The sequence below is a fragment of the Mobula birostris genome, chromosome 23 (assembly GCF_030028105.1).
Source record: "Mobula birostris isolate sMobBir1 chromosome 23, sMobBir1.hap1, whole genome shotgun sequence".
NCBI lineage: Eukaryota > Metazoa > Chordata > Chondrichthyes > Myliobatiformes > Myliobatidae > Mobula > Mobula birostris.
Genome location: NC_092392.1, coordinates 29,399,640 through 29,412,389, shown reverse-complemented (window position 1 = coordinate 29,412,389; position 12,750 = coordinate 29,399,640). Strand labels below are relative to the sequence as shown.

At 45.3% G+C, this 12,750-nt stretch overlaps 1 protein-coding gene across 6 annotated transcripts in view; it reads right to left on the bottom strand.

Annotated features, from left to right (window-relative positions):
- dmtf1 (cyclin D binding myb-like transcription factor 1) overlaps positions 1 to 12,750 on the bottom strand; it is a 109,894-nt gene that overhangs the window by 77,064 nt on the left and 20,080 nt on the right. The window contains exon 1 of one of the 6 annotated variants that reach the window (XM_072241744.1): positions 9,414 to 9,419. The exons of the other annotated variants lie outside the window; for them this stretch is intronic. The gene's annotated coding sequence lies outside the window, so the exon portion shown is untranslated. Of the gene's footprint in view, positions 1 to 9,413; positions 9,420 to 12,750 lie in introns of those variants that run through there. 6 annotated transcript variants of the gene reach the window in all.

The window sequence follows — 12,750 nt, the reverse complement described above, 5'->3', positions numbered from 1 at the left end:
TCTACATCAATGGTGTTGAAGTTGAGAATTTCAAGTTCCTAGGTGTGAACACATCAATAGTCCGTCCTCCTCCAACCACGATGAGATCACGGCCAAGAAATAAGGAACAGAATTAGGCCATTTGGCCCATCGAGTCTGCTCTGCCATTTTGTCATGGCTGATCCAGTTCCCTCTCAGCCCCAATCTCCTACCTTCTCCCCGTATCCCTTCATACCCTGACTAATCAAGAATCCATCGACCTCTTCCTTAAACATACCCAATGACTTGGCCTCGACAGCCACCTGCGGTAACAATTTCTACAGATTCACCACGCTCTGAATAAGAAAAAAAAACCCTCTTCACCCCTGTTCTAAAAGGATGCCCCCCTACTTCTGAGGCTGTGTCCTCTGGTCTTAGACTGGCCCCCCCCCACCATAGGAAACATCCTCTCCACTCTGTTGAGGTCTTTCAACATTCGATAGGTTTCAATGAGATCCCCCACTCATTCTTCTGAATTTCAGTGACTACACGCCCAGAGCCAACAAACACTTCTCATATGATAATGCCTTTCAATTCTGGAATAATTTTTGTGAACCTCCTTTGAACCCTCTCCAATGTCAGCATATCCTGTCTCAGATAAGAGGCCCAAAATTGTTCACAATACTCCAAGTGAGGCCTCACTAGTACTTTATAAAGTCTCAACATTACAACCTTTCTTTTATATTCTAGTCCTCTTGAAATGAATGCTAACATCGCATCTGCCTTCCTCATCACTGACTCATTCTGCAAATTAACCTTTAGGGAATCCTACACAAGGACTCCCAAGGCTCTTTGTACCTCAGATTATTGAATGTTCTCCCTTTTCAGAAAATAGTCTATGCATTTATTTCTTCTACCAAAGTGCATGACCATACACTTCCCAATACTTGTATTCCACTTGCCACTTCTTTGCCCATTCCCCTAATCTAAGTCCTTCTGCAGCCTCTTTGCTTCCTCAACACTTCCTGTCCCTCCCCCTATCTTCCTATTATCCACAAGCTTGGCCACAAAGCCATCAATTCCATCATCTAAATCAGTGACATATAATGTGAAAAGCAGTCTGAACATAGAAGCCTCTGGAAAGTCACTAGTCACTGGCAGCCAACCAGAAAAGACTCCTATTCCCACCCTTTACCTCCTGCCAATGCTTTATTCATGCTAGTATCTTTCCTGTAATATCATGGGCTCTTAATTTGTTAAGCACCTTGTCAAAGGCCATCTAAAAATCCAAGTACACAACATAAACTCTTTCTCTTTTGTCTATCCTGCTTGTTATTTCTTCAAAGAATTCCAACAGCTTTGTCAGGCAAGATTTTCCCTTAAGGAAACCTTGCTGACTTTGGCCTATTTAATCTTGTGCCTCCAAGTACCCCGAAACCACACCCTTAACAATCGACTCCAACAACTTTCCAACCACTGAGGTCAGACGAGCTGTCTTATCATTTCCTTTCTTCTGCCTCTCTCCCTTCCTGAAGAGTGGAATGACATTTGCAATTTTCCAGTCCTCCAGAACCATGCCAGAATCTATTGATTCTTGAAAGATCATGACTAATGCCTCCACAATCTCTTCAGCTAATTTGGCGTGTAGTTTATCAGGTCCAAATGATTTGTCTATCTTTAGACTTTTCAGTTTCCCAAAAACCTTCTCCCTATTAATGGCAACTTCATACACTGACACTCTCGAACTTCCGGCATACTGCTAGCGTCTTCCGCAGTGACGACTGATGCAAAATACTTACTCAGTTCGTTCGCCATATCCTTGTCCCCTCCATTTCTACCTCTCCAGCATAGTTTTATCAACGGTCTGATATCTACTCTCAACTCTCCTTTACTCTTTGTATATCTGAAGAAACTTTTGGTATCCTCTTTAATATTATTGGCTAGCTTACCTTCGTATTTCGTCTAGTCCCTCTATATGACCTTTTAGTTACTTCCTGTTGGTTTTTAAAAGCTCCAACTCCTCTACCTTCCCACTAATTTTTGCTCTATTATACGCCCTCTCCTTGGCTTTTATGTTGGTTTTGACTTTTCTTGTCAGCCACAGTTGTATCATTTTGCCATTAGGATACTACTTCTTCTTTGGGATGTATCTATCTTCTGTCTTCCATATTGCTCCCAGAAACTCCAACCATCACTGCTCTGCCATCATCCCTGCTAGCGTCTCCTTCTAATCAACTTTGGCCAGCTCCTCTCTCATGCCTCTGTAATTCCTTTTACTCCACTGTAATACTGACTTTATCCTCGCCCTCTCAAATTGCAGAATAAACTCTACCATATTATGATCACTTACCCTTAAGGGTACTTTTCCCTGAAGTTCTCTAATCAATTCCGGTTCATTGCACAACACCCAATCCAGAATAGCTGATCCCCTAGTGGACTCAACAATGAGCTGCTCTAAAATGCCATCTTGTAGGCATTCTACAAATTCCCCCTTTTGGGATCCACCGCCAATCTGATTTTCCCAATCTACCTGCATATTGAAATCCCCATTGCCCTCTTGACCTGCATTTTCAATCTCCTGTTGTAATTTGTAGCCCACATCTTTGCAACTGTTCAGAGGCCTGTATATAACACCCTTCAGAGTCTTTTTTACCTTTGCAGTTTCCTAACTCTACCCACAAGGATCCTACATCTACTGATCCTACGTCCCCTCTTTCAAAGGACAGGATTTCACCTTTTATCAACACCATCCCCTTGGCTACGCAAGGGGACTGATAGGAAATGATAAAGTAGTGGTAGTTGCGGATGTGGTGTGGTGGGTTAGTGGGTGGACAGCAGCCTTACTGCTTGGGGAAAGGAACTGTCTTTGAGTCTGGTGGACTCAACAATGACTTACTGTGATAGAATAACTACAGATCTCCCCACCCCCCTTCTACAAGACTCACCACTCTGGTGTGTAAATACAAAGTTGTTCTTTCACCATCACAGGGCTAATGTCATCAACACAATACAGCATTGATGCTGTAATAACCTTAACAACATGAACTGCAGTAGGTTACGACACCATCAATTAATAACAACATTTAAGACAATAAACATTTTTTAAAATGACATTAAGTGCATGGACAGGATTGTTTAAAGGGAGATGGGCCAAATGGGTCTGGTTTGGTGGCCATCTTGTTTAGCATTCAGTTATAATCATAAAACACTACAGCACAGAAGCAGACCATTCGGCCCATCTAGTCCATGGCATTATTCTGCCTAGTCCCATCGACCTACACCCCTCCCATCCATGTACTTATCCAAATTTCTCTCAGATGTAGAAACGAACCTGCACTCTCAACTGGGTGAAGGGATTCCTCCATGTGTTTCCCTTTCATCCTTAACCCATGTCCTCCAGTTCTATTCTTACCCAAACTCACTGTAAAAAGCCTTCACTTTAACCATATCCCTCATAATTTTGTAGACCTCTATGAAATCTCCTCCTCATTCTCCTACACTCTAGGGAATAAAGTCTCAACCTATTTAACCTTTTCCTGTAACTCGGGTCCTCAAGTCCTGACAACATTCTTGTAAATTTTCTCACAACTCATCTAATTTTATTGATATTTTTCCTGTAGATAGGCGACCAGAACTGGACACAACACTGCAAATTCAGCCTCACCAACATAGTGTACAACTGAGTTACTGGGCCAAAGGCCTGCATTCAATGCTGTATTACTTTGACTCCAATTCAAGGGCATTTCAATTTAAGGATGGACATAAATGGTGCTTCCATCTCCAATAATGGCCTGCAAATTTTCAACCTCTCACTGCTACGTTTGGAAGTTCCCACCTGCTGCAAAACAGCAACAATTATACCAGTGTCCAAGGAGAGTAGTGTGAGCTATCTTCATGACTATCATCCAGTAGCTCTCACATCTACAGCGACAAAATGCTTGAAGAGGTTAGTCATGGCTAGAATCAACTCCTGCCTCATCAGCAAGGACCTGGACTGACTGCAATTTGCCTATCACCACAATAGGTCTACAGCAGATGCAATCTCAGTGGTTCTTCACGTGGCCCGAGATCACCTGCACCTGCACAACACAAACACCTAGATCTGGATGCTGTTTATTAACTATCGTTCAGCTTTTAACACCATCATTCTCACCATTCTGATTGATAAGCTACAGAACCTCGACCTCTGTACCTCCCTCTGCAATTTGATCCTCGATTTCCTAACCGGAAGACCACAATCTGTGCTGATTAGTTATTGTATCTTCTCCTCGCTGATTATCAATTCCGGTGCACCTCAGGGGTGTGTGCTTAGCCCACAGTTTGACTTTCTCTGTACCCATGACTGTGTGGCTAGGTATCGCTCAAATACTGTACCATCTAAATTTGCTGATCATACAACTATTGTTGGTAGAATCTCAGATGGAGACAAACAGACGTACAGGAGCAAGATATACCAGCTACTTGAGTGGTGTCACAGCACCAACCTTGCAATCAATGTCAACATGACCAAAGGGCTGATAATGGACTTCAAGGAGGGTAAGACGAGGGAACACACTGAGTCCTCATAGCGGGATCAAAACTGAGCGAGTGAGCAATATCAAGATGTCTGAGGATCTAAGCTTGGACCCAACATATAAATGAAGCTGTAAAGAAGGCAAGACAGTGGCTAAACTTCATTAGAAGCTTGAAGATTTGGTTTGTCACCTAAAATACTCAAAAACTTCCACAGAAGTACCGAGGAGGGCATTCTGACAGGCTGCATCACTGTATGGGGGTGGGGGGGGGGTGCTCCACAGGATCGGGGGGGGGGGTGCTCCACAGGATCAAAAGAAGCTACAAAAAGTCACCTCCATCTTGGGTACTAGGCTCCACAGTATTCAAGACATCTGCAAGGAATGGTGCCTCAGAAGGCAGCATCCATTATTAAACACCCACTTCACCCAGGACACACCTCTTCTCATTGTTACCGCCAGGGAGCAGCTACAGAAGCCTAAAGGCACACACTCAGCAATTCAGGAACACCTTCTTCCCCTCTGTCATCCAGTTCCTAAATGGACATTGAACCCATGAACACTACATCACTTTTCAAAAAAATATTAATTCTGCTTTTGCACTATTTTTAATCTAGTTAATATATATATATATATATATATATAAAAAAACATAGAAAACCTACAACACAATACAGGCCCTTCGGCCCACAAAGCTGTGCCGAACACGTCCCTACCTTAGAAATTACCTAAGGTTACGCATAGCCCTCTATTTTTCTAAGCTCCATATGCCTATCCAGGAGACTCTTAAAAGACCCTATCGTATCCACCTCCACCACCGTCGCCGGCAGCCCATTCCATGCACTCACCACTCTGCGTAAAAAACTTACCCCTGCCATCTCCTCTATACTTACTTCCAAGCACCTTAATACTGTGCCCACTCGTGTTAGCCATTTCAGCCCTGGGGAAAAAGCCTCTAACTACCTACACGATCAATGCCTCTCAATATTTTATACACCTCTGTCAGGTCACCTCTCATCCTCTGCCGCTCCAAGGAGAAAAGGCCGAGTTCACTCAACCTATTCTCACAAGGTATGCTCCCCAACCCAGGCAACATCCTTGTAAATCTCCTCTGCATCCTTTCTATAGTTTCCACAACCTTCCTGTAGTGAGGTGACCAGATCTGAGCACAGTACTCCAAGAGGGGCCTGACCAGGGTCCTATATAGCTGTAACATTACCTCCTGGCTCTTAAACTCAATCCCACGGATATGAAGGCAAACGCACCGTATGCCTTCGTAACCAAACAGTCAACCTACGCAGCAGCTTCCAGTGTTGTATAGACTTAGACTCCAAGATCCTTCTATCCTCCACACTGCCAAGAGTCTTACCATTAATACTATATTCTGCCATCACACTTGACTGACCAAAATGAACCACCTCAAACTCCATCTGCCACTTCTCAGCCTAGGTTTGCATCCTATCGTTGTCCCACTGTAACCTCCGACAGCTCTCCACAACACCTCCAACATTTGTGTCATCAGCAAATGTACTAACTCATCCCTCCACTTCTTTATCCAGGTCATTTATAAATATCACGAAGAGTACGGGTCCCAGAACAGATCCCTGAGGCACACCACTGGTCACCGACCTCCAGGCAGAATATGACCCGTCTACAACCACTCTTTGTCTTCTGTGAGCAAGCCAATTCTGGATCCACAAAGCAAGGTCCCCTTTCTCAATAAGCTTTGCATGGGGTACCTTAGCAAACGCCTTGCTAAAATCCACATACCCTGCATCTACTGCTCTACCTTCATCAACGTATTTAGTCACATCCTCAAAAAATTCAATCAGGCTCGTAAGACACGACCTGCCTTTGCCAAAGCCATGCTGACTATTTCTAATCATATTATGCCTCTCCAAATGTTCATAAATCCTGCCTATCAGGAGCTTTTCCATCAACTTACAAACAACTGAAGTAAAACTCACTGGTCTATATCTACTCCCTTTCTTGAATAAGGGAACAACACCCACAATCCTCCAATCCTCCGGTACCTCTCCCATCCCCATTGATGACGCAAAGATCATTGCCAGAGGCTCAGCAATCTCCTCCCTCGCCTCCCACAGTAGCCTGGGGTACATCTCATCCGGTCCTAGAGACTTATCCAATTTGATGCTTTCCAAAAGCTCCAGCACATCCTCTTTCTTAATATCTATATGCTCAAGCTTTTTGCCAAGATCCTTTTCCGTAGTGAATACTGAAGCAAAGTATTCGCTAAGTACCTCAGCTATTTCCTCCGGTTCCACACACACTTTTCCACTGACACACTTGATTGGTTCTATTCTCTCACGTCTTATCCTTGTAGAACGCCTTTGGGTTTTCCTTAATCCTGCTCATCAAGGCCTTCTCATGGCCCCTTCTGGCTCTCCTAATTTCATTCTTAAGCTCCTTCCTACTAGCCTTATAATCTTTTAGATCTCTATCATTACCTAGTTTTTTGAACCTTTTGTAAGCTTTTCTTTTCTTCTTGTCCAAATTTTCAACAGCCTTTGTACACCACGGTTCCTGTACCCTACCATCCTTTCCGTCTCATTGGAATGTACCCATGCAGAATGCCACGCAAATATCCCCTGAACATTTGCCACATTTTCTGCCATATATTTCCCTGAGAACATCTGTTCCCAATTTATGCTTCCAAGTTCCTGCCTGTTAGTCTCATATTTCCCTTTACTCCAATTAAGCATTTTCCTAACTTGTCTGTTCCTATCCCTCTCCAATGCTCTGGTAAAGGAGATAGAATTGAGATCACTATCTTCAAAATGCTCTCCCATTGAGGGACCTGACACCTGACCAGGTTCATTTCCCAACACCAGATCAAGTACAGCCTCTCCTCTTATAGGCTTATCTACATATTGTGTCAAGAAACCTTCCTGAACACACCTAATAAATTCCACCCCATCTAAACCCCTTGCTCTAGGGAGATGCCAATCAATATTTGGAAAATAAAAATCTCCCACCACGCCAACCCTGTTATTATTACACCTTTCCAGAATCTGTCTCCCTATCTGCTCCTCTATGTCCCTGTTACTATTGGGTGGTCTATAAAAAAAATACCCAGTAGAGTTATTGACCCCTTCCTGTTTCTGACTTCCACCCACAGAGACTCAGTAGACAATCTCTCCATGACTTCCTCCTTTTCTGCAGCCATGACACTATCTCTCAGCAGCAGTGCCACACCTCCACCTCTTTTGCCTCCCTCCCTGTCCTTTCTGAAACATCTAAAGCCTGGCACACTAAATAACCATTCCTGCCCCTGAGCCATCCATGTCTCTGTAATGGCCACAATATCATAGATCCAAGTACTGATCCACGTTCTTAGCTGATCCGCTTTGTTCATGATGCTTCTTGCATTAAAATGGACACATTTCAAACCATCGGTCTGAGCGCATCCCTTCTCTATCAACTGCCTATCCTCCCTCTCGCACTGTCTCCAAGCTTTCTCTATTTGTGAGCCCACAGTCCCTTCCTCCGTCTCTTCAGTTCAGTTCCTTTCCCCAGCAATTCTAGTTTAAACTCTCCCCAATAGCCTTAGCAAATCTCCCTGCCAGGATATTGGTCCCCCTCAGATTCAACTGCAACCCATCATTTTTGTACAGGTCACACCTGCCCCAAAAGAGGTCCCAATAATCCAGAAATCTGAATCCCTGCCCCCTGCTCCAATCCCTCAGCCACGCATTTATCCTCCACCTCACTCTATACCTATACTCACTGTTGCGTGGCACAGACAATAATCCCAAGATTACTACCTTTGAGGTCCTGCTTCTCAACTTCCTTCCTAACTCCCTGTAGTCTGTTTTCAGGACCTCCTCCCTTTTCCTACCTACGTTGTTGGTACCAATATGTACCACGACCTCTAGCTGTTCACCTTCCCACTTCAGGATATTGTGGACATCCCGGACCCTGGCACCTGGGAGGCAAACTACCATCCGCGTTTCTTTCCTTCGTTGACAGAATCGCCTGTCTGACCCCCTAACTATACAGTCCCCTATTACTGCTGCCTTCTTTCTTTCCCTACCCTTCTGAGCCACAGGGCCAGACACAGCACCAGAGGTGCGGCCACTGTTGCTTCCCCCAGGTAGGCCGATTCCCCCCCCCGCCCCCCAAAATGCTCAAACAGGAGTACTTATTGTTAAGAGGACGTGTGGACCAGGGAGTCGCGGGAGTCCAACTTCCAGTAATTCCCTCTCCCTCCCTTCCCCATCCCAGTTTCACTCTGCCCCCTCCTCCAGCTGCCTATCACCTCCCTCATGGTTCCGCCTCCTTCTACTACCCATTGTGCTTTCCTCTATTCCTTCTTCACCTTTCCTGCCTATCCCCTCCCTGCTTCCCCTCCCCCACCCCTTTATCTTTCCCCTTACTGGTTTTTCACCTGGAACCTACCAGCCTTCTCCTTCCCACCCTCCCCCCACCTTCTTTATAGGGCCCCTGCCCCCTCCCTCTTCAATCCTGACGAAGGGTCTCGGCCCGAAATGTTGACTGTTCGTTTCCACGGATGCTGCCCGACCTGCTGAGTTCCTCCAGCGTGTTGTGTGCATTGTTCAGGGGGACAGCCACAGGGGTACTCTCTAGTATCTGCTTCTTGCCCTTCCCTCTCCTGACTGTTATCCACTTAACTGTCTCCCGAGGCCCCAGTGTGACTACCTGCCTATAGCTCCTTTCTATCACCTCCTTACTTTCCCTGATCAGCCGAAGGTCATCGAGCTGCAGCTCCAGTTCCTTAACACGGTCCCTAAGGGTCGGTCTCAGTGTGCACAGTTGGTCCCAGAGAGTATGTCGGTGTGCACAGTCAGTCCGAGTGCGACCGACTGACGCACCTGACACAGATGTGGCCTTCCGGGAGTCTGGGAGTCTCCCGCACTTCCCACATCTGACACCCAGTACAGAACACTGGCCTCACAGACACACTTCCTGTTTCTATTCTTCACAGATAACCTACCTGGCCTTGACCTGTTATCACCGAAGCCCCATTGAACCAAAGCCCTCCTACTCTGTCTCCCTCTACTCAGTCGCCCGCTCTATAATGCTGTTTCCTTTTAAAGTTTTCGCCAGTCTAACTCGCTGACATCCACATGCTCACGCAGTCGTCCCCCGATCACACCACTGAAGAAAAACCTGTCTCCTTTTAAACTCTTCGCACCGGTCTACCTCACTGACATCCACACACTTGCGCAGTCGTCCCTTGATATAAATACTTAATGCAATTGATTTACTTTTATTCTCTATAGTATCATTGTACTGCTGTTGCTAAGTTAACAAAATTCACAACATATTCCGGTGATATTAAACCTGATTCTGATTCAAATCACTAAAAACACAGGTTGCACGGGGCTAAATTAATGGTGAAGGCTGTAAGTATGCATCACGTGTGAGTGATGGCCTCACTCTGGGCAGGCATAAGAAACTGTGGTTTGCACTATGTTTATTTCACTGTAAAGTGTTATATGCTCCAGTCATAAACAGATCATGCGATGAACTTGAGATAAGAAGTCCTGTCCAGAGCGGTGAAATGCAGGAAACAGAGTTAACTCTTTCCTCAGTCACTGAGAATTGTGCAGTGGAACTTTGTCTCGGAGTCAAGACCTCCAGTGAAATGGTGATTCATCCTTCGGTGCAGCGGTTAGCATAACGCTTTACAGTGGCAGTGATAACGATGGGGTTCCATTCCCGCTGCCACTTCAACGTTCTCCCCGTGACCACGTGGGTTTCCTCCGGGTGCTCCGGATGCCTCCCATATTTCCATGCAGTATGGGCTAGGGTTAGTCAGCTGTTGGTGCCAGGAGCATGGCGACACTTGGGGCTGCCCCAGCACACAATCCTCAGACTGTGTTGATGATGATGCAAACGGCCCTTTTCACTGTATGTTTCAATGCACGTGACAAATAAAGCTAAGCTTCATCTAAATCAGAGATGGAGTGAATGCGTTACTCTATCTTCTGTACTGTTTTACCTTTTGTTATGTGACCAAGCCAAGCCAACTGTTCACTGAACCAATCTTGCAGTCTGAGTCTTAGTGGGTTGCAAGTATCGGGTTAAAGTTCCAATCAGTGCTTTGAGATTCAAGGTGATGCTTCAGTCCATACTCAGTCAGTACTATCATCAGCACCATCTCTGGAGCGAAACATTAAATTAAAGATTAAAAGATTAGCTTTATTTGTCACATGCACATCAAATCAAGGAGTGGTGCCTCAGAAAGGCGGCGTCCATTATTAAGGACCCCCATCAGCCAGGGCATGTCCTCTTCTCATTGTTACCATCAGGAAGGAGATACAGGAGCCTGAAGGCTCACACTCAGCGAGGCAGGAACAACTTCTTCCCCTCTGCCATCCAATTCCTAAATGGACATTGAGCCCATGAACATCAAATGTCAATATGCCTGTTCTGTTTTGTTTGTTGTTTTTTGTGCTGGAGCAGGGATCTGGGGGTTGTTGTGCCCATTCTGTTTTTGTGTGGGGGGAGGGATTTAGGGGTTCATGTTCCTGTTTTGTTTTTGTTTGTTTATTTGTGTGGGGATGGGGGATCGGGGTTGATGATCATGCTACCTTTCTTCTCTTTTCGTTCTTGTTTTCCGGAGAAGAACCTTTGAAAACACACTGAAATGCGTTGTTTGTGTCAATGAACAACACAGTCCGAGGATGTGCTGGGGGCAGCCTGTAACTGTCGCTGTGCATCTGGCACCAACATAGCACGTTCAGAACTCATTGATGCTAACCTGTATGTGTTTGGAATGTGGGTGGAAACTGGAGCACGAGGTCATAGCGAAAACATACAAACTTCTTACAGGCAGTGGTAGGAAAGGGCTCTGGTCTCTCTGCGTGCACATTAAGATAATGTGGCATTATTTTGAAGAGGAATTATCCTGATGTCCTGAATCAGGGCAAATCAGTGGATCAACACTGCTTTCAGATGGTTACCACGTTCTTATTACATTGCTGCTTCTGAGGTTTACTGTGTTCCGATGAAATTTTGCATCTGCTGCTCCGGTGACTTCAAAAGCAGCTCACCAATGGCAAATACAGTCTGGAATAGCCTGATACTATAAAGAGACTGTATCATAGTCTCAGGGACTGTTTGCCCCTCTTCCATCAGGGAGGAGGCTACGTAGCATCCATGCCAGGATCACCAGACTCAAAAAGTTACTTTCCCCAAGCAGTAAGACTGATCAACACCTCCACCCACTAACCACGCTATCTTAATCTTTGTGCTGTGTCAGATCTAGAGTAACAACAGCTTTGTTCCCCTTTACACTTGTGTACTGAAAATGACATCTTGAATCTTGAAATCTGTATTTGCTTTCAAGGAAGTGTGTACAGGTGATGGTATTCTACATGCCCGGAAGCTGCTGACCAGAAATTTGACGGGAGCCCAAGGCTCGAAGGTCAAACCCATGATCGATGAGTCCTTGGGCTGATAGCCAGAGGGTGGCAAAATCCAGAGGGCACAGCCAAAGGTCAAGGTCCAGTTTTAGAAACTGCAAAAGGGTGCACTTGTGGTTGCTTGTTTCTTGATAATAATATGAATCTGCTACCTCCTTTGCCAAGCACAGGCTGATAATGGATTTTCCAATGAAGACTGCATTCTTAAGCTGAAACCCATTTGTTGACTGATGGCACGTGCTGGGAGCAGATTCAAGAGTAGAATCACGAAGAGATGCAGTAAATGGCGACAAAAGGAGGGAAAAAGAGGAGGCCATTCCCCAATAGAAGCTGTTCCACCACTCGATTGAAGCTGCTGAACAATTTCACAAAATCTGGCAGACCTCCTTTAAACTTCCCCCCTCACCTTAAACCTATGCCCTCGCGCATTTGCGAAAAGGACTCTGTCTATCTACCCTATCTGTGCCTTTCATAATTCTGTAAACTTATTCAGCCTTTGATGCTCTGGAGAAAACAATCCCTCTCTTCAAGTTCTGATAAAGCATTACCAACCTGCAACATTAGCATCACGGCTCAGTACGGCAACTGCTCTGCACGACGGCAAAAAATCTGCAGAGCTGTTGACACAGCTCAGGATGTCACGGAACCAGCCTCTCCTCCACGGACTCTGTCTACACTTCTCACTGCTTCGGTAAAGCAGCCAGGATAATCAAAGGTCTCACCCACCCTGGACATTCTCTCATCTACACCGCTGTTATCAGACTATTGAACAATTCCCTAGTATGAAAAGATGGACTCTTATCCTCACAATCAACCTCATTATCACCTTGCACCTTATTGTCTGCCTGCACTGCACTTTCTCGGAAACT